Here is a 21436-nt window from a genome sequence, read left to right as displayed (position 1 = left end):
TTCCGGAGCGGAGGTTCGACCACGTTCACGTCGACCTGGTTGGTCCGCTGCCCCCTTCGCAGGGCTTCACCTATCTCCTCACGGTGGTCGACAGAACGACGCGCTGGCCCGAGGCCATTCCCCTCGCCTCGACAATCTCTTCCGACGTGGCCCGGGCATTCATCGGGACGTGGGTTGCGCGTTTCGGGACCCCTTCCGACCTCTCCTCGGACCGCGGCCCGCAGTTTACTGCGGAGCTATGGAACGCGGTCGCGGACGGTTTGGGGGTCAAACTACACCGCACCACGGCCTACCACCCCCAGGCGAACGGCCTGGTGGAGAGGTTCCACCGTTCGATGAAGGCAGCCCTCCGCGCAAGCTTAACGGATGGCAACTGGGTGGATAAACTCCCATGGGTCCTCCTGGGCCTGAGGTGCGCCCCCAAGGAGGACCTGCAGTCCTCTTCTGCTGAGTTGGTCTACGGGCAGACCCTGCGGGTTCCGGGGGATTTCATCCCGAGCGCCACTGCCCCCTGGTCGCCAGCCACGCAGCGCGCTGCCCTGCTGGAGGCCGCTGGGGCGTTCACGCCCATCCCTACATCACAGCACGGCTCCCCCACCTTCAAGGTGCCCACCAGTCTGCGCTCGACGGATTTCGTGTTCGTTCGCCATGATGCCCACCGCGGCCCCCTGCGCCCTCCCTACGACGGGCCGTTTAGGGTCCTGCAGCACGGGGTTAAGAGCTTGGTTGTGGACATGAGCGGTAGGCCTGAGACTGTCTCTGTGGATAGGGTTAAGCCGGCCCATGTGGACATTTCCCGGCCATTGGAGTTGGCACAAGCCCCTCGTAGGGGCCGGCCCCCCGGGCCCTCGTCCCTGCCCCCGGTTGAGAGGCCCGCGCCGCTGTTGGCGCGTCGGCCCCCCGGCTCTGCGGTTGGTGCGGCCGCACCTTCGACCCCGCCCCCCTCGACCCCGGTTTTTCGCACCCGTAGGGGTCGGGCTGTCGTTCCCCCGCGGCGGGGGGATTTTGACTATGGGTGAATTCTGGGGGGGCTGGTGTAGTGGGTTACATAATTCACTTAGGAACCCTCTGCGGGTTAATGTGGTTCCGCCCGGATAGGGCGCAGTGACGGACGTTACGCTTCCCGTTCTGTGTTATTGTGGTTTGAATGGCTGATGTTAATAAACGGCTCGCGCCGGCTTTCAACATTCACACTCCGCCTCCGACTCCCGTTCTTCGGCACCACAGCGTCACCGTTCGGTTTTTTCCCCACTTATTCCACCGAATAATAAGCTTGTTTTCTGTTTAGAAAGTACAAACGTAGGAAGATTACAAGTAATCACCATTTTTTACTTGTCCCTTTACTCTTTCAGGAGTAATTTTAGGAGTTTCTTTCAGGAGCGCATAATTCAGGAGTGAATAAAGGCTGATTTATGGTTCCGCGTAAAATCGACGGCGTAGCCTACGGCGTAGGGTACGCGGCGACGCGCTCCGTTCGGTGACTGGGCCGCGTAACCTACGCCGTAAGGTCTGCGTTGGTGTAACGCGGAACCATAAATCAGCCTTTTAAAAGGCGAGTCTCAGCTGTCAATCAAAAGAACGTGGTAGAACGTGGGGCCGATGACGCGTTCAGTGTTTCAGGACAGAGCGGGTCCGATGCCACGCAGTGTGACGACAGTCGGACGCTCGCATGCAGTTAGGACAGGCTTTTAGGGAGCCGTAGCCTAATTTTTGTTGACCGCTTTGATCACTGATCACCCCGATCACGTTTGCAGTGTACACGTTTAAAACCCATTAAGCATGTCGGAAGGCCTTTGTGGCTGAGTTTTGTCATTAAACGCCATAAAACTTCTGTCGGACTCAGCGTGCTTCTCTGTCAGCAGCGCGTCATGCAAATATACAGGACCTAACAATAAACTCTCAAGCGGCTCTTTAAGGAAAGCCGCAATACCGGCTATCTGTGTTCACTGGGGGTGCATGCTGGAGAAGGTCGGGTTGGAAGAACCCTGAGAGAGCTCCATCAGCCATGAATTCCGGCGTCAGGTAAAGTTTGTGCTGCAGTGCAAAACATATAATGGTAATCACGTGGATACTTCACGCGTGAGACTAAATTAATTCTTCCAACCCGACCTTCTCCAGCATGCACCCCCAGTGACACAGATAGCCGGTCATTCGGCCATGATGAATCAAAGCGCTCTCCAGCTCTGCGTCTTTTTCTCCTCAGATCATGCCGAGCACAGAATCTTCTGACGCTCATTTCTGAGCATTGCAGGAGACACATCTGCTGCAACGTGCAGGAAATGTCATTGTGCGTCAAACCGCTGTGGAACAAGTCCTTAATCAATCTTTAAAAAATAATCCTAATTATATAATATATATAACCATATATATATATATATATATATATATATATATATATATAATATATAATATATATATATAATATAAATAATCTGTTGTTTCAGCGCCGCCATGGTAACCATGGTTACCCGAACTGCCGGGTACAGAGCCATTTCCGAGTCACGTAAACCCGACCAATTAAATATTAAAATCAAACTTCCCCTGGAGAGAATTGTCACAGGAATGCCTGTCAAATATCCAGAACTAAGTTCACTCGGTTGTAAATGCCAGCTTCCGGTGCACGAATATGAATAAACGGTTGTTTTTGGTTCGTTTTTTCCTTCCTGTTGACTAGTAATTTCATTTTTCTTATATGAAATAGAAAACGAAAATAAAAGCGTATTTTGAATCTTTGTTAAATCATATTAACACAGAAAAAGAAAAAATGCAGTGTAATTCAATATTTGTTTTTTGTTTTAAAAGGAAAATCAAATAAACCAATCGTTTTTTGTTTTTGATTCCCACTCATGACGGAAAAATCCAATGACCAAAAGATACACGGACCCGAATTGCATTTTAATTTTCGTATTCAACACTGCTCATTCTTGTACTTAATTCAAATTAAAAAGAAAAAGACGTTTGAGATTTAATTTTCAAATCATGCCTCAGCAAATAGTTCACAATATTCAATTTTAAATCTAAAATTTGAAAATTAAAATGCATTTGCAGAAATGCTTTTTCATTTTAAGAATGTAGCTGCATTATTTGAGTCAAAACTAAAATTGATAATATATAATCCGAATTGCATTTTAATTTTCGTATTCAACACTGCTCATTCTTGTACTTAATTCAAATTAAAAAGAAAAAGACGTTTGAGATTTAATTTTCAAATCATGCCTCAGCAAATAGTTCACAATATTCAGTTTTAAATCTAAAATTTGAAAATTAAAATGCATTTGCAGAAATGCTTTTTCATTTTAAGAATGTAGCTGCATTATTTGAGTCAAAAATAAAATTGATAATATATAATCCGAATTGCATTTTAATTTTATTCTTTACGCTGCACATTTTATGTCATAATCAAAAAGAAAACAAAGAAGACATTGCTTTTTCTTTTTCATGCTCTGCCCGCAAAAAAGTGTACAATATTCAAAATGAATTCGCAATCCCAGCGGCGCAGGAGAGTGACGTCACGGCTTCTCCTGTTCTCCAGCTGCAGCCCAGAAACCCTGGAAAATGCTCACGTTTTTTAAGGGGACATCGTATTTTGCCGATTTCCCAAAGTCTGTTAGAAAAGGTCTGATTTCCTACAACTCTAACAGAGTTCTAGATGTCAACATGAGACACAGACAGCAGCGTTTCTCTACACGGAGCGCTGGTGCCGGGCTGACTCCTCCTATTCAGACAAGTGTGTTTGTTTACAACCTATGGAGCACGAAATGCAAAGAGGAGCAACGTCGACCGACAAGGTACAGTAATATTACCGGATTTTGCCACAAAAATGACTTTACTAGCATTTTTGCTTGTTTTTAGCATAATGTTTGCATGTTGAGCATGTTATTTTATAAAGAAATGTTGGCTTGATGTGTGCAGATCACATCTAACTTACATCACTGCATTTACAATCGAGAGGGTAATTTATTACTTGCAGGTAGACGTGTTTCTAAGGGTCAAAAAATAAGGTTTGGCTGTGGAAAGACAATTACAAAGGCAACTCTCTGGCGTAACATTTATTTATTTGTTAGCTGGGTTAGATAACTCATGTCATCCAGGAAATCTCGTAATGCAATCTCGTACAATAACATAAAATATCAAATAAATGCTTTATGTGTAGGATAACCTCACAGCCCTGACTCCACCACAGATGAAAACCTTTCTTGGGCAGGTAGTGACCAGGCTGCCAGGCCTGGTGTTTGATGTGACGGCGTTACTTGAGCGTCCAAGTCCAGGTGGTCCAGATGAACCCCAGCTGCACAAACTGCAGGGACATGCCCACAGACCTGGAGAAGCTCTGCATAAGTAATCATATGGCACACATGCAGTATTTTATATTAGAAGATGGGGTTTTGTGGCCGGCCCGGGCTGCCTGGAACAACATCTTCGCCACGATGACCACCAGAAGCCTGGAGTGGAGCTGAGACAGTTGCGGCATGCGGAAGGAAATCAGGTTGTCATCCCAAGCTGTGTAGTTTGGGTCAGGAAACCTATCTGTAATCTTCCAAACAACCAGTACACCGGATTTCTTTTGCACTGGCTGGTGTGAATAACAGTGTTTAGCTGGGTTACACTTTCAATGTAAATAGTTTTTATTTTTATACATTTTATTATGTACAAGTCAGAAATGTTGAGTTCTGTCCTTGTTTACAGAATAAAAAATATATATATCTTTCCGATTCCGAATTATATTCATTGTGAAAAACACCAAATGCAGAGAATCTCCCAGAGATTTTGATTCAAGTGAGAAGTTATGAGAAAATAGGTTATGATAATCAGATCATTTGCAATTACAGCTACATTTATTTAGGGATTGTGACAAGACATGAACAAGAAATTATGTCAGTGAATTATTTTACTCTGTCCTGAAATCCTGGAGCTTTGCTCCCGAGTATTGAGACAGATATAACAACAGGCAATCAAAGTTTTAGCTGTCATCACGAGGACCTGCATCTCCACGTGACACCTTAGTTTTTACCAGTCCATGTGTGGTTGTGGTTGTGATGTGGCAGCAGACCCAGGGGCCTTGGATCTCCAGGCCTCAGACTGTCTCCTGGGAAGGCCCTTTCCACTCTGAAGCCTCTTTGAAAGAGTGGCCTTCTGTAGTTCAGGGATGTACAGTAGCCATAGTCCTTTTTCTCTTTCAGGGTATACACACTTCAGCTCTTCATGTTTTTATTGTAGAACCATCGGTAACTTGGGAAAAAACAACAACATAATTTAAAACAATTTCACAACGAGATATGGTAACAGTGCTAAGAATCTATTGGGGTGTCAGACAACTATGATATAAAAAACCCCAACAACTTACATCTTGTGTCCCATCACGGTTTCGTGCAGGAAGGCCGCGGTTGTAACCAAGTGTTACAAGCAACGTCTGAGCTGTGTATACAGGTGGGCTAAAGCCAAAATGCTTTCCTGCAAACATCAGGATGTGATTTTGGAAGTTCTCGAAGTCTGAAGTTGTCCTGTTAGTTGAGAAAAAAACAACAGCTCTGTTACTGTCACATTACTCACTTTTATATCATATAGTGTTAATAGTACTTTATCATTTCAAATAAAGTCTGTACTATACATATTACAGTATATGTATATGATATGTATATATCATAATACATATGTACTTTTATACATTTTCTAAATACTTGATATACAACCAATAAGTAAAGCATACCATAAACAAAGGTGAGGAATATATTCCTCATCAGAGCCGTCTCCTTTTCCTGAACCTCTGACCAGGATCATCGATGAGCATACATAAACACATAAGAATGGAATTACATACCAGTAAAATAAATAGGAGACAATGCACTCAACTGTGTGCTGAATTCCTAATAAAGTATAGCTCAAAAGGATAAAAGGAACAGCAATTCCAAGTGTAAAAATATATTTATCTTGCTATGTTGGCAGCCAGGAAATGTATAACCTTAAATTGGAAAGAATCTAAACCCCCAGTATTAGCCCATTGGTGGAACGAACTCTCACGCTCCTAACACTTGATGATATTTACTACAAGAGTAAAGGCAAATCCTCAGACTTTTAAAAAATATGGCAATCTCATACAGAATTTGATTTTAAGAAATCCGTAGGTAATTGTAAGGCATAGTGACAATGATAAGACCTGAGTGCAATGGTTTGTATTGTTTTGTTGTCGTGTTTGTTTTAAGTGGGGTTTTCCCACCGTTTATGTCTGTTTTGTTTTGTTAGGTTTTTTTGGTTTTGTTTTCGTTGTGTTTTGAGGGTATATATTTGGATATCATTTTGGTTCTTTAACGGACCAGCCCCAACTTAGGATAAGAAAGTAATGACATTAAGTGTTTCCTACTTTTTTTTTTTTTTTTTTTTTTATAAGTCCCCTTCATCAAGAAGTAGGTAGGAATATTATTTAACTATTTAATTATTATTTCAGAGTCATTTATAGAACAGATAGGGTAGTAATATCTGGTATTCTCAATTAGTGCATTGAGTAGAATTTTTGGTTAGTATATTTGGCATGATTATAGCACTATGAAATATGTTTTGGTATGTATGGACTTTGACTTTTTTTTTTGGAAATTGAGTTGTGGGGGTTTGTGTTCTATGTATTTAAGGTATACCCCTCTTTTTGTGGCTGAAAATATAAAAATGCAATAAAAAAAAAAAAAAAAAAAAAATATATATATATATATATATATATATATATATATATATATATTTATCATCACACATTTTCGTATCCCCCTTCTTCAGTGTGTTTCTGGCAAACAATTCAAGGCATTCGCAGGTACATTTAATTTTGAATCAACCACAAAATGAAGCGTACCTGAAATCTAGGCTCAAAACTAGAGGTGACCGAGCTTTTGCGGTGGCCGGCCCTAAGCTGTGGAATAGTTTGCCACTAAATGTTAGATCTGCCCAGACCCTAGTGGTTTTTAAGTCTTCTTTGAAAACTTATTTATTTTCTTTGGCTTTTAGTGTGTGACAACTTAGTTCCCCACATCTGTGTGAAGTGATTGTGCACTGTATGTGTACTGTTATGTTTTTTATTACTATTTTATTGATCATTTTAGTATGTTAGTGATTTTATTGTTGTTGTCCCTTATGTGTCAACGTCGCCGCCATATTGGATGTGGCAAGACTGCACTGTAAACTAATACAAGTAAATGGATTTATTTTCATAAAGCGCCTTTCTACAAAGAAATGTACGTTTTACGTCTCATTTATTCATTCACACACGCATTAATATACTTGGGAAACAGTTAGGTACCAAATATAATATATTTAATTTTCTCAGATGGCAAAATGGGAACTTTATTGATCCCACATAGGAGTCATTCATGTTGTATCAGCTATAGAGAACAGGGTAGTGCCGAAAAACAATATATATCCCCCCTCACAAAAATAAGAAAAATAGATAAAGATGTTTTAAAATTTTCAAGTAACAAAATAACATATTTGACCATTTTTCAGACAATAAAATAACATTTGAACCATTTTCAGACAACAAAATAACATTTGAACCATTTTTCAGACAATAAAATAACATGTTTTGTTGATATGTTGTATATGTTTATGTATATGTTGTATATATGTCTATGGGCAAAACCACTCGATGTGGTGTCTACGTATTTACGACATATGTCTATTTTTCAGGGAGTTTGAACCCTGTTTTCCAGGTCATTGCGGTGGTTAACGAGGCCGCACGGGGGCGCCGTCGAGTCTCACCTGGTTCTTGATCCGGCCTCGCTCACAGCAGCATGAAGGAAACCAACGCGGAGGAAATCTCCAAAAGGTTTGCTTTGGCGACCAAGTTTGCCAACATTACAGTCACCGAAAGATGCGACGAAGCAAGAAAGGATGGGAGGCAGTCAGAAGAGACGAGGTAAAGACGAGCAAGCAAAGTGTTTAGTCACCACGTTTGGGCCAATGCCGCTAATTAGAGAGCAGGCTCCTCCAACAAACTACAGCCTTCATAGAAGAAAAACTAAACTCGGCTCTTTACTTATCTGCAAAAGGCAATAAAAGCCTCAAATATGACATTGGGCAGTTTAGCTTTTTGTATTGTATTTTTGAATAACCATATAAAAGCTTTTTCGGACTTGACGGAACTGAAAAATATTTTTAAGGGTGATCTACCATCCCAGTGACTCATTCATATGTTATATAGGCTATATGTGTATATGTATGTGTGTGTGTGTGTGTGTGTGTGTGTGTGTGTGTGTGTGTGTATATATATATGTATGTGTGTGTGTGTGTGTGTGTGTGTGTGTGTATATATATATATATATATATATATATATTACTTTTTTTTTACCCCTTCCCTGCATGTGTGTGTTGAGTTTGTGCTGCTGCACAAAGCGAATTTCCCCATTGAGGGAGGAATAAAGGACAATCTCATCTAATCTATAATCTATTTTCAAGGCTTTTGGTTTTTATTATAAAGAAATTTTTTTATATAACATACATACCATACGTCAAATCGCAGCCAAATACCTAGAGGAGCTATCCATCAATTACAACCGCGTTTATTCGCCTAATCAAGAGAGCACATGGCTCTGATCGCGGGACACGCAGACCCTGAACGCAGCACGGCAGCGGTAAAACACGCATCCATCCATCATTTATTCATCATCCATCCATCCATTTATCCATCCATGGTCTGTGACGACGACTTGCATTGGACGGAGCACGTTTTTCCATAATTTGGAATACATTTAAGATTCTAAAAATATGCAAACATGTTGTTCTTTTTCCCCTTTTTATTGTAGCCAAGCAATGCCTCCTGATGAGGGAAATGTCAACTCTAATGGAGCAAGGCTCCAAAAACCAGAACCTGCAATTGTAAGTATTTTATCTTTTGCTTTTATACAGGAGTTCTGCTGCAGAAACTGGTTTCAGCCAAGTGTCTCTCAGAGTTCTCCCACATTTTCATAGATGAGGTGCATAAACATGACAATATATATATGATTGCATTCAATTAATGTATTGGCTGTTTGTTTAAAAGTTTGTTACTGCTCAGAAATTTCTGGAAGGTTTTTTTTTTTTAACTTGACACGACATTGGCATATCAACACGGACTACAAAGATCAAACCAAGCTTGCAATTTATACTGTTATAAATGTGACAATACTTGCCAAATACATTCAGTGTCCAGGTGATGAGCCCCTGGAATGCACTACTGTGTTTTTGTTAAAATTTCTGTCTGAAGTATTTTTTTAAATCTTGATTTTGTGCTTGAAGTTTGATTTTATTTATCCGTTCGGCAAAAGCCTTTTCTTTATTGTTAGTGGGAAAACTGAGAAGAAAGAATTAAAAATACTATGTGGTTTCAAATCCTGAAAATATCGTATTTTAATGAATCTGCCTTTGCCCAAGGTTCACGAGCGCACTGAAGAAATTAACTTTCTGTTGCTGGTTTTGAGAAAACTGCTTCATTCCAACTCTAGTTAAGGTAATTGTTGCACCAAAGTTAACATATTTTAGTATATCATTTTCACTATCCCTCATAAGAACTTTTTTTTTTCTTCTTGTTAGATAATCCTAATGTCAGCCAACATTAACTGCAAAGAGTTTGCTGAGTACTTTACCCATCCATGGCAAAATGAACCCTGTCTATGTGTTTGAAGTGGAAGGGGCTCCCCACGCCATTGAGGAATTCTACCTGGATGATCTCTACAACCTGGTTCCTTACAGGGTAAATTGAGAGTTGTGGTTGTTGATGCTGCTGTTCAAGGTGTTAATGTTATAACCCAGCTCATTCAGGGTTAAAGGGGAAGCATTGAACCACATGAAAATGGTTTAAGTAAAAGCAATTCATGACCAGGAGCGAACAGCTACAAAACAGCGTCAGTAGATATTACAAATAAATAGAAAACAGAGATTAAATGAAAGTACAATTCAACATAAGTAAACGTGGTTCAATGTTATAGTTACAGAAACCTTTAGGACAGCATAGTCATCAAAAGTGTTGAACATTTACCTGTTCAACGCAACACCCAGCTACACCTGGATGACTGGAGAGCCCAGTTTAAACAGAGGGCCCACGTCAGTCATTGGTTGGGTAGGAGGAAGACGAGCCCACGCAACCATCCTGGCCGAGTTACAACACAGTGTAGGTCGCAATCCAGCAACCTGAAACAAGCCAAAGACTTAATGTTGGAAATTTGTGTCTTAACAAGGTTGAGTTACCTAATCCTGAGAACCCGAGCATCTCACCTGAAATGTACAGTCTTGCCATCACCCTCATCCAGAACTTTGATGAGATGGAGAGCAAGGATTCGAGGTGAGGTGGAAGCATGTTGGGGCATTTTTTTGCTTAAATGTGCAAATAAAGAAAAGGTTATGATCTGTTTTCCTCCTTTGTTGTATATTTATGTGAGTAGCAACACTGAGAGTGAGGGTAGGAAGACGGAAAGGGGCAGTGTCTTGGTTTTCCTTCCTGAGATACATGAGATCAGCTTTATGCAGGACGCCTTGACCAAGCTGCTTTACAAAAGGTGAGCTCTGGGATGTATATGATTCTAATATTTCTGCACAATGCTTCTTTTTATTTTAAAAGATACGATTTTGACAAGCTTAGGGTATTAAAAACTTGAACACAAGTTTAACAAATAGCATTTATCTCATTATGTCTGCTGAACTTTAACTTTATGATGCACGCGCTGTGGCGGCTCAGATTGCAGGTTTATCCTCTGCACTCTGCAATGACTCTGGAGGAGCAAAACGGCGTGTTCATGTCTCCCGTCCCAGGATACAGGAAGGTAAATTATGTTGCTTTTATTCTACATTTAGTTTTCCTTGCCTGCAAACCTGACAATCACTCTACCTTTACAGGTGATCCTATCCACCAACATCGCAGAGAGTTCGGTGACTCTTTCAAATGTCAAATACGGTTGGTTTTATTTTATTTTATTTTTTTTCCCCCTTTTCTCTGAATGTTTTAATTCCATTAATTTATTATTCACCATATTTTGCAGTTTGTTTGTATGTATACATACAGTTTATTTAATTTTTTTCCCACACAGTGATTTACTTCTGCTTGGCTCGTCACTTGGTCTGTGACATCCAAAACCAGCTGCAATCAGCGCAGAGGTGGCACAGCTACAACACACAACTTTAATTGCATAGAGTTGTTAGTTGTTCCTTTCGGTTCTCCAACAGTAAAAACTTTTCCTCTTAGGTAGGGCAGGTCGAGTATCAAAGGGCTACTGTTACCGTCTTGTGACCAAAGATTTCTGGAGGAATGATATCCGAGAGTACATGGTCCCTGAGATGCTGGTGAGGAGAATTGGAAATAGTTTTATTTCTCTTAATGCTGTTCAGAACCTAAAGTCCTTTTAAAATCTGCTCCATGGTTTTTCCCTTCTCCTCCCTCAGCTTTCTCCCCTGGGTGCGATCATTTTGAAGGAGAAATTGCTGGACATGGGCGATCCCCGCTCCCTCCTCTCCACAGCACTTTCCCCTCCCAACCTTGATGATATTGTTAAGACTGTGCTGCAACTCAAAGAGGTCAGTAAATGAGTCCAGATTGATGATTCTTCCTGAGAGTTATTGTCCAGTCAACTGTATATGAATATTAGAGATGCACCGATTGATCGGCCACTGATCGGGCCGATCGGCCACTGATCGGGCCGATAATGCCCCTATTGGTTTTGATCGGAGATCAGAAAATAATAGTTCAGAGCAGCCGATCTGATGAAGTTTACAACAACAAACCCCCGCCCGCGCGTGCGTTCCCACACCTCATACCGAGCTGTCCTAAGGGGCCGTGGCCGGCCTCCCCGGTGCGGGAGTTTACAACAAATTTGCAGTTTGCAAAGTGTGTCCAAAGGAGATACCACGAGGAGGAATGTTACAAAAAAATTTCAACACAATGAAGCTGATAAGACATTTGAAAGTTTTTCACACAGAGTATATTGAGTTTTCAAAGTTGGCTGCGCAGCAACGGCACTAACTCAGCTGTAACACCTGTAACAGAGACTTACAGTATAAACCAGTGGTTCTCAACTCCGGTCCTCGGGACCCACTGCCCTGCATGTCTTAGATGTTTCCCTGCTTCAGCACACCGTGATACAAGGAGCTGTGTCATCAACAGAACCGTCCAGACTTTGATGACAAGCTGGTGACGACTGTTAATTAGAATCAGGTGTGTTGATGCAGGGAAACATCTAAGACATGAAGGGCAGTGGGTCCCGAGGACCGGAGTTGAGAACCACTGGTATAAACGACAGGAAGAAAAATAAAGAACTACATCGTAAGGTAATGAATTCATATGCTTTGCTCATCAGCTGCTTTCTGTTGTAGAAGACGTCGGGTTTAAACACGTTTGCAGCTCGGATCCACGGTGCGCGGTGCGCGCTGCCGGCGTAGTACGTAAATATTTCACTGATGAAATCCTGTGGGAGTTTTACCAAACTATATACAGTCCAAAGCCTCATGCAGGATGACAGTTGTGTCAGTCGCTTCAGGAGTGACATGTGGAGCTCTAGTGTGAAGAGTTTTGCTTCACTCACAAGAGTTTCCTCACACGTGGCGAATGCTACCGCTAAAGCTTTCACAAAGCTTAATAATTCATAATTAATTTTTATTCTAAGATTTAATTCCTCTTTCCACAGGAAAACTAAGGTTTATAGTTTAAAACTTGTATCAACTTTTAGAGAGTGACATGTCTGCTGTTGTCTGTGTTGCTGCACATGTTGTACATAATTATTACCACAGGAAAGCTGAAGCTACTAAACTACACTTACTCTTTGTAAGCCGAGTCTTACACCTAATCTCCTAATTTTTATACCTAATAATACAATGTCAGTGTCGTGTACATGAGACAACAATATTGACGAATTTATGGATTTCACGCTGTGATCGGTGATCAGCAAAATCGGGATTGGCCGATACTGGTTTTCGAGATCGGTGATCGGCCCTCAAAATCCTGATCGGTGCATCTCTAATGAATATGTGGTTGTATTGTTTGTTTATGTGGGGCATGTAAACAACCACAGAGCTCTGTCACCATGTATTAGATCAGTGTCTCCCAACCTGGTGGGGTGCGGAACTTTGTCTGCTTTGAGGATATGCAGTTGTAAAAAAATACATTTGTGCGTATTGAATAAATCAAAAATCATAACACACCTAATGGAATACAGTAATCCCTTGTTTTTCGCGGGGGTTACGTTCCAAAAAGAACCTGTGATAAGTGAAATTTCACAAGTAGCAACCTTTTTTTTTTTTTTTTTTTTTTTTTTACAATTATTATACAAGGCTTCAAATTGCGGAGATCAGATTTTACTGCTCTTCTGATGCCGCTGCATCCTGAGCTGCTCGCTGAAGTTCATTGGCCGTTCTCAGCATTGTTGCTAAGCGACCAGCGTTATTGACACAGGAAGTGAAGAAGCGGGGAGACTAGCCAATCAGAATGCAGAACACAATGCACAATATATTTTGGTCATTTTAAAATACTAAGTTATTTAGCAGGCCATTCTGTAACTTCTGAACCTCTGTGACCAGCGCAGTGTGTCAGTCACGTTCGTCAGGTCAGTTAACGGCTAGCTTTTCATTGCACCTCCTTTATTAGTGAAACCATGTCTGAGAAACGTAAAAGTGCAGAAGACTCATCAGTATTAAAAAAAAAAAAAAAAGAAGTGAAAGATTATCTGGAGAGTTACTTGGACTTTGGTTTTACTGAAGGACAGGACCGTAATTGGCCAGAATGTGTCATTTGTGGCGAGAAACTAGCAAATGACAGCATGAAGCCAAGTAAAATGAAACGACACCGGGAGACTGTTGGTGAAAGTCGGGAATTTTCTGAGAGGAAGAAGCAGTTGGCACTATCAAAAAGATCCACGGACATTAGAAAAGCGTTTGAAAGAGCAGGCAGTGATTCGCACAGAGCCACGGAGGCATCATTTGAGTGCTCGCTATTAATCGCCAAGGCTAAAAAGCCGCACATCCTCGGAGAGCAGCTAATTAAACCCGCTTGTCTAAAAATTGTGGAGAAGCTGTGTGGACCGCAGGTGGTGGATAAAGTTAAAACCATCCCCACTCTCTGACAACACGGTCAAAGATGGAATTGATAAAATGGCTGCAGATTGCCAAAACCAGCTGCACGAGAAACTTAGGAAAGTTCCCTTTGCCATTCAGCTGGATGAAACGACAACAGTGTCAGACGAGTCAGTGCTCATCGTTTATGTGCAGTATATTGACGGCGATGACTTGAAACAAAACATCCTGATGTCAACAAATCTAGAGACAACAAGGGGTCAGCATATTTTTTTTGCTGTGGACTCTTATTTGTCATCGAACAATCGGCCATATGACAATCTGGTCGCAAGCTGCACCGACGGGGCCGCAGCGATGATGGGTAAGAACAAGGGATTTAACAGCCGACTTAAAGGGAAAGTTCGGTTTTTTACAACCTGGACCTTATTTCTGACATTTTTTATGGTCGTATACTCACCCAGGCATGTTTGGTGTCATTTAGAGTCCTTCGGAAGATATTAGGAGTTTTTTGCGAGCCGCTTCTCCATATAACGGTAGTGAACGGGGCACCGCGGGACACAGACGATGCAGCGTCTAAATAACACATGATTGCCGCGAAACTCTTCATTTCTTTTATGAATCACTAGATCTGCTTCCAGGACTTGTTGTCTACATCCGGGGCTCTGTGTGTAACAAATAAATCAGTTTGTAAACAAGACCTCTGAACTCATGACGTCAACCACCAGGTTGTAAAAAAACGAACTTTCCCTTTTAAAGAAAAAGCCCCCGAGTGCGCGATTTTCCACTGCATCCTACATCGCCAAGCATTGGCCAGTAAAAAACTTTCTGAAGACCTCAGTAATACCCTGGGAACTGTTGTTAAAGTAGTAAACTTCATTAAGGCTCGCCCTTCAAACAAGAGACTTATTTGCCCAGCTGTGTGATGATGAAGCGCATCAAACACTGCTGCTACACACAGGTGCGGTGGCTGTCGCGTGGAGCTACGGGAAAAAATAAAGGCATTCTTGCAAGATCACAATCAATCACTGTATGAACAGCTGACTGATGCGTTTTGGATCAAAACGGCATACTTGGCAGACATATTTGCTCTCTACAATGAAACGAACAAGCGGATGCAGGGCCCTGAATCAAATGTCATGCAATGCAAAGAAGCCCTGGATGCGTTTGTGCGCAAAGTGGAGCACAGAGTCAAAAAAATGTCACAAGGGGACTTGCAACATCTTCCACTGCTGCTGAAGCAGTCTGGCGGCACTGTGCGTACGTCTTTACCCACCGAGTTTATCCAACACATGAACCTGCTCCAGGAGGAGATTAAGACCCGTTTTGCCGATGTTAACGAGTACTTATCAAAGGAAACGTGGGTGATTAATCCCTACATTTCCACAATCGAGGACGTGTAGTATCTCGGCTGTGAAGATGAGCTTTGTGACCTTCAAGCTGATTCGGTGTCAAGGAAATTCTTCCAGGAGAACGGATACAAAAAGTTTTGGATTGCCATCGGACACACTGATGCTCTCAGACTGGCGAAACATGTAGTTACGAAGGTTATTCTCCCATTTAGCACTACATACCTGTCCGAGACAGCCTTCAGCGCCCTTGTAACAATAAAAATTAAAGCCCGCAACAGACTTGATGTCCACCGGGACTTCAGGCTGCTGTCACATGCATCACACCCGACATCATCCCTGGTCAGAGGTTTGCAAGCCCCAGGTGGCCATTAGTTCATCAATGAACAGAATGACACAGAAAAAAAGGAAGCTAAAAGCTGTTTGTTATTGTTACTGTTTGTTCTTATTATAATGCTTAGACATACTGCATATAGCTGTACCAAAACCTGTGTTGAAAAGATGTGCATGTGGATATGAGACAACAAACTGGCCCTGCTTTTCAGTTCAATTTTTTTCTTCTTTTATTTCAGTCAATGTTTTTTTTCAGTTAATGCAGTTAATTCAGATGTATGACAGAGCTTTTTTTTATTCCTTTGTAAGGATGTGTGTGTATAGGCCTACTGTGTTAAGTTGTTAAAGGAAAACGGTCAGGCTTATGTTAAGTTTAATGTTTACTTCTTCATAAGACATTTTTAGGAATCATTTATGAATGTCTTTGAATATTTTTTGTTTTTTGTACACTGGTGACAAACACAGGAAATGATTTCATACTGTCAGGGTTTGACATTTCCCCCAGTTTGAGTTTCAGTTCTGTCCCTCCTGTTTCCCATCTGCCCTGATTGTCTGCACCTGTGTCTCGTTATCCCGTTATATCTAGTCTTGTCTTTCCCTTCTCCCTGCTGGTCCGTAGTGTTTGCTCCCTCCATGTTCTCCTCGTCTAGTGTTGGATTCCTGTTTTTGTTCTGCCTTTTTGATCCTGCTCAGCAGCGTTTTTGGTTTTGTCTTTATAAATAAACCTGAGTTTTCTGGAACTCCTGGCTCCTGCTCTCTTGCTTTTGGGTCCTCAACAAATCGTAACCGTGACAATTACTTATTATATCATTATTCAATATTTAATCATACTACTCCGACAGGTTGTTAAAGGAAAAATGTTAAAAATGTGTAAGTATGCCCAGGACTGTCACTTAGGTAGGAGCACTGGGTGATAAAATGGGGGGAAAAAACGGGATAAAAATATACAAAAAAAATAAAAATAAAAAAATGTGTAAGTATGTGTAAGAGACATTTTTCCTTGCAATTATTTTTAATTCTGCTTATTTTATAAATTGATGACACAAAAAACGAAAAAAAAGTCATATGTATACAGGGCAAACAGAGAAATGTATTTAAAAAAAAATCTGTTCAATTTTTTCAATTAAAGATTTGTAACGAATCACTTTACTCTTTTGGTGCTAGTATGTATGGCTCGGGGGGCACAAGAGGGGGGGCTCCAAGGAAAAAAGGTTGGGAACCACTGTATTAGATGATGACTTCTACAGCAGTCGGTTTGCCTCAGTTAGTGTTAGGTGATATCCCAATAGGACAGCTTTTTGTTTTAATTTCTTTGGTTAAGAGAAAAATAAATGTATGATTTTTAAATATGTTTTATTAGAACTCCACATATCCGGATTTTTCTAAATTTCTGAAGCCTTTCATGTGTTTTAAATTAGAAGGTTAGTGATGAATGAATAGAGCTTGATGTATGGATGTTGCATCCTTCAGATGGGTGCGCTGTCTGCGAGAGTTTTTGGCCGCCTGGATGAATGTCTCATCATAGGTAAGTCTGTCATTGCACTTCTGGGAATGGAGCTATTGCACTTCCTGTGTACATTTTTACATTTGTGCATATATAGTTGGGTCAACAAATGTGACTATACTACAGTCTTTAAAAATATAGATTGTATGCATGTAACATGTTTTTATGCCTGTTTTAACAAGAGCGTCCATCTTCCACAGCTGCTTCGCAATCTTTGAAGAGTTTCTTTGCTTTTCCATCCATGCAGCAGTTGGCCACAGGTGAGCCACATCTAGTAGTGGCACTGCAGACTTACTGCCAATTTATTGAAGCTTAACCAGCGAGTTTCAGGAGCAGGACCACACCTCAACCACTCCTCTTCCGGCATACCTTCAAATACTAACCTAACCATCTGTTCCTCTTCGCTCTCGTTCTCTGCACCAGAGCCACAAGCACGACAGTTACTCACCCATTCAGGCATGGATCTTGTGTTGCTATCGCCATCGGACGACGATCTGTTTGCAGGGGATCGCCAGCAAACACCAGCGGATCAAGATTCGGAGGAGGAAAACTTTTCAGCCGTCGCCGTGCCTGAAACACCGCTCTCCGGGCCCGACAGCCGCCCAGGAAGCCGGCAAGCCGGTCAAGCTCCGTCTCCTCAGTGGTCCACATCCCGCCCGGTTCATCTCTCCTGAACATCCAGGATTACTGCAGCTCACCCGGGATGTCCTCCCCGTCTCCTAGCCCACCTCCGTCATCGGCGAGAAGAGGACGCGGACAATCCGGAGCAGCCCATCGCCGTCGTCGCAGGTCCCCGACTCCTTCTCCTACGAGGCTAACCCAAGCCCCTCGCCATCGACCCGACAACACAGGCTGCACAACCCGCCGGCGGTCCCAGCGTCACCACGCTCCAGCGAGAAACCTCGACGGCCGGCCTTCTGCAAATATTTCGGACTGGACTGTCGCCACCCTCCAGAAAACACTACGTGATAAAATAATCCCTTTTCACCGCACGGACAATAAAGCAAAACTTTTCAATCATCTCATGTCAGCCTGCCATGGCCACAGCTCCGCCGACACCAGTTCTCTTCCGGATGACGTCATCACGCAAACTTCGACGGCGCGCCGTGACGTCAACGCCCCCATTAAAGGGCCAGTCCCACCAAACCCTCCAGTTTAAAAAAAACAACAACTTATAAACAGAAGCGAGGTCAAAAAACCGCCATCAGAACAAGTAACACCATGGTTTCAGGTCAATTACCTACTCCAGTAAGAGCACACAGCTTCATCATTCCTGGACCTTCCACCTCCTATCTGGATTTCCACCCACACCAGCAGTCTCCTTCCTCCTTCCTCAAAGTCCCTGGCACCGGGATGCCAGCGCCCCCCGCTGCCTACCTCCAGCAACTACAGCAGCTAGATCTGGCCGGGGTTTCTGGCACCGGGATGCCAGCGCCCACCTCAGCCCACCTCCAGCACCTACAACAGCTAACTTCAGCCGGGGTTACTAGCACCGGGATGCTAGCACCCCCCTCAGCCCACCTCCAGAACCTACAACAGCTAACTTCGGCCGGGGTTACTAGCACCGGGATGCTAGCGCCCACCTCAGCCCACCTCCAGCACCTACAACAGCTAACTTCGGCCGGGGTTACTAGCACCGGGATGCTAGCACCCCCCGCTATGCTCTTTCAGCAGCCTCAACTGCCAGCGGTAGAAGGGGCTCTTGGCACCGGATTGCCAGGATCCTCTGCTTCCCAGCTCCATCAGTCCCAACAGGTTACCTCGGTTGGAGCCACCGTCATCGGGATGTTGGTACCCGGCCTCCCTCCCACCGCATTTCAACCCAGTTTCCTTCCTCAACCCGTTCCGGCCCCGCAGGCAACTACTCATTTCAACCTGTCCACAGCTAATCCCGCCGTCCGTCATCCCAACGCTTTCGCTTCCCGCCCTTCTCCAGTTCCGGCCAACCTGCGCAAACAAATCATAGAGGGTAACTACATTGATCTTGCACTCCTCCTCATGCCTTTCCTCCACCAACCACCCGCAGACAGACATCTTGAAGACCATGAAGGGCGCCTCCACTCGAAAGGAAAGTCATCCGCCCGTTCAAAAGAGCTCACACCGACCGAGCTTGCATACGCTTTCTCTCTTTACAGAGATGTTATGTGTTCCATCTTTCCTTCACGTCGCCAGGAACTGGACGACTACTTATCCAGCATCCTCAATCTGGCCCTCCGCTTCGGAGGCAACGGCTTTTATCAATACCACATCCACTTCGCTTCCGAAGCTGCAGCTCGCCTTCATCAATTCAACGAAGCCACATACTGGGGCACACTGGACACTGAATTGTATTGCCGCATCTTCGCCGCCCGCACAGCCCTAACATGCTCTTTGTGCAGTGCCCCATCGTACCCAGCTTCATCCTGCTCCATTCCTGCCCACGCTGGGCCTCATTTCACCCGAGCGAGATTTTCAGCTTTCTCCCAGTTGTCGTCAGCAGCACCCTTACTTCCAACGCACACATCATCCACCCCATCTGTTAGCATTCCAACAACCAAGGGCATTGATGCTAAAGGCAGGCCCATCATGCATCAAGGAGGCCGCTCCATTTGTAATAACTTCAATGACACTGGCTGCAGCATGTCCCAGTGCCGCTTCCTCCACGTCTGCTCCTACTGCGGTGGCGGACACGCCCGCCCCGCCTGCCCGCACAACCCAACTTCGCGGAAACTAGAAATTCAGAAGCTTGGCCCCACATGCAGATCTCTTTCCAACACCGGTTCCTCCATATTCTGCGTTGACTTTCAACATATAAACCCAGCCCTAAGACCTCTGATCGTCGAATGCCATCATCAACAGCTTATCACCCACAACCTTATCATCGTACTGGACAGCCTGGAGAAGTTTCCGTAATTTTCACGTTAGACACAACATAACCTTCCCATCGTTTGATCTCATCACCCTGTCTAGCTACATCAGCTACGCCCATTCCGTGATGGCTATTAAGACACAGACCATCAAAGTCTATCTTAGCAGTATCAATTTTTTCTCCAAGCTCTTAACCGGCAGTCCAAGCCCAGCCTCCATCATCCTCAGGTTACCGCACTCCTTAAAGGACTTCCGCTACTTCAGCCTCCCGTAACGGTATCCCAGAGCACCTCATACAGCTCATGGGCCGTTGGTCCTCCCAAATTTATCATCGCTACATTCGCTCAGATCTTAGCGACCTCAGATCCGCTCAGTCTCATCTCCTTAAATAATCCACGGTTTTCGGGGTCCGTCGTTGCCCGGGCGCTGCGGCGGATTCCCTACCAGCTTCCCCACAACGCATCGACCGAACCATAGATCGTCATCGTCATTGTCATCGTCGTCATCATCTTCATATCAATAAATCAATTAAACGTATCTTGTTGATGGTGTGGTCCTTGCTAGTGAATGCAGAATAAATGTACAGTATATGGCTATTAAAGTCTATGTGCTTTACCATGTTCAGTGTTCTTCAGTCTTTTTAAGTCGTCAATAAGAGAATGGAATGTATTTTTTGCCTTTTTTTTTTTTTTCCAACTTTGTTTATTAGGAATTCACAGATGAGATGATACAATTTCACAGGTGCTACTTACAGTGGTCTGCATTTTTTTTTTTAATACATGACAAATAAAAACAAATACAAACAGAGAAGGACGGAAAACAAGACAAAGCGTAACAGAATAACACATGAGAACTCTTGTCATTGTGCAATTGGCATATTAGAGTTGGATCTAGGTTCCACTTGAGAAAAGATAAATAGAAAAATTAAAAAAGACGGGGGATAAATGAGCAATAATCCATTCCAGACACAGACATTACATATATACAAAAATACACATACATAGTGTATTTTTGTATATATGTAATGTCACATACACATACACAGTCCTCAGGTTCTTTGTTTTTTGCCATTTTAATGAACTACAAAAGATCCTGCCAGGTGTGACATACATAACACTTGCATGCTGCAATAGTCATGGACTTTGTCTATTGTATTATTTTCTGTACTTTGATTTCAGGAGCAAGCTGGGTTTTGCTTGTGGCACACCACCGATTCCATCGCTTTTGTCAGTGCCTTCAAGGTGATACTCATTCAGCATTAAGTTAATACGATTACATACATGGCTCTTATTTAAAACTATTTTGTTTAATTTTATTAGGTATGGTACTCTTCCAAAAAAGATGGCCATTTTAGGCAACCAAAGGTAAATATAACAAGAAATATAATTCTCACTTAAAA

General features: G+C 42.9%; 1 long non-coding RNA gene across 1 annotated transcript; it reads right to left on the bottom strand.

Moving 5' to 3' along the window:
• Positions 1-4472: 4472 nt before the first annotated feature.
• LOC133442259 (uncharacterized) lies at positions 4473-5990 on the bottom strand. Its single transcript, XR_009782531.1, has 3 exons — positions 5708-5990; positions 5345-5501; positions 4473-5229 (listed from the first exon to the last, which is right to left on the bottom strand). It is a non-coding gene; the product is annotated as an uncharacterized LOC133442259 (long non-coding RNA).
• Between the last annotated feature and the right edge of the window lie 15446 nt (positions 5991-21436).

This window comes from Cololabis saira, chromosome 4, assembly GCF_033807715.1.
Source record: "Cololabis saira isolate AMF1-May2022 chromosome 4, fColSai1.1, whole genome shotgun sequence".
Classification (NCBI taxonomy): domain Eukaryota; kingdom Metazoa; phylum Chordata; class Actinopteri; order Beloniformes; family Belonidae; genus Cololabis; species Cololabis saira.
Note: the sequence above shows the minus strand (reverse complement) of the source record. Positions and strands in the feature narration are given on the sequence as shown.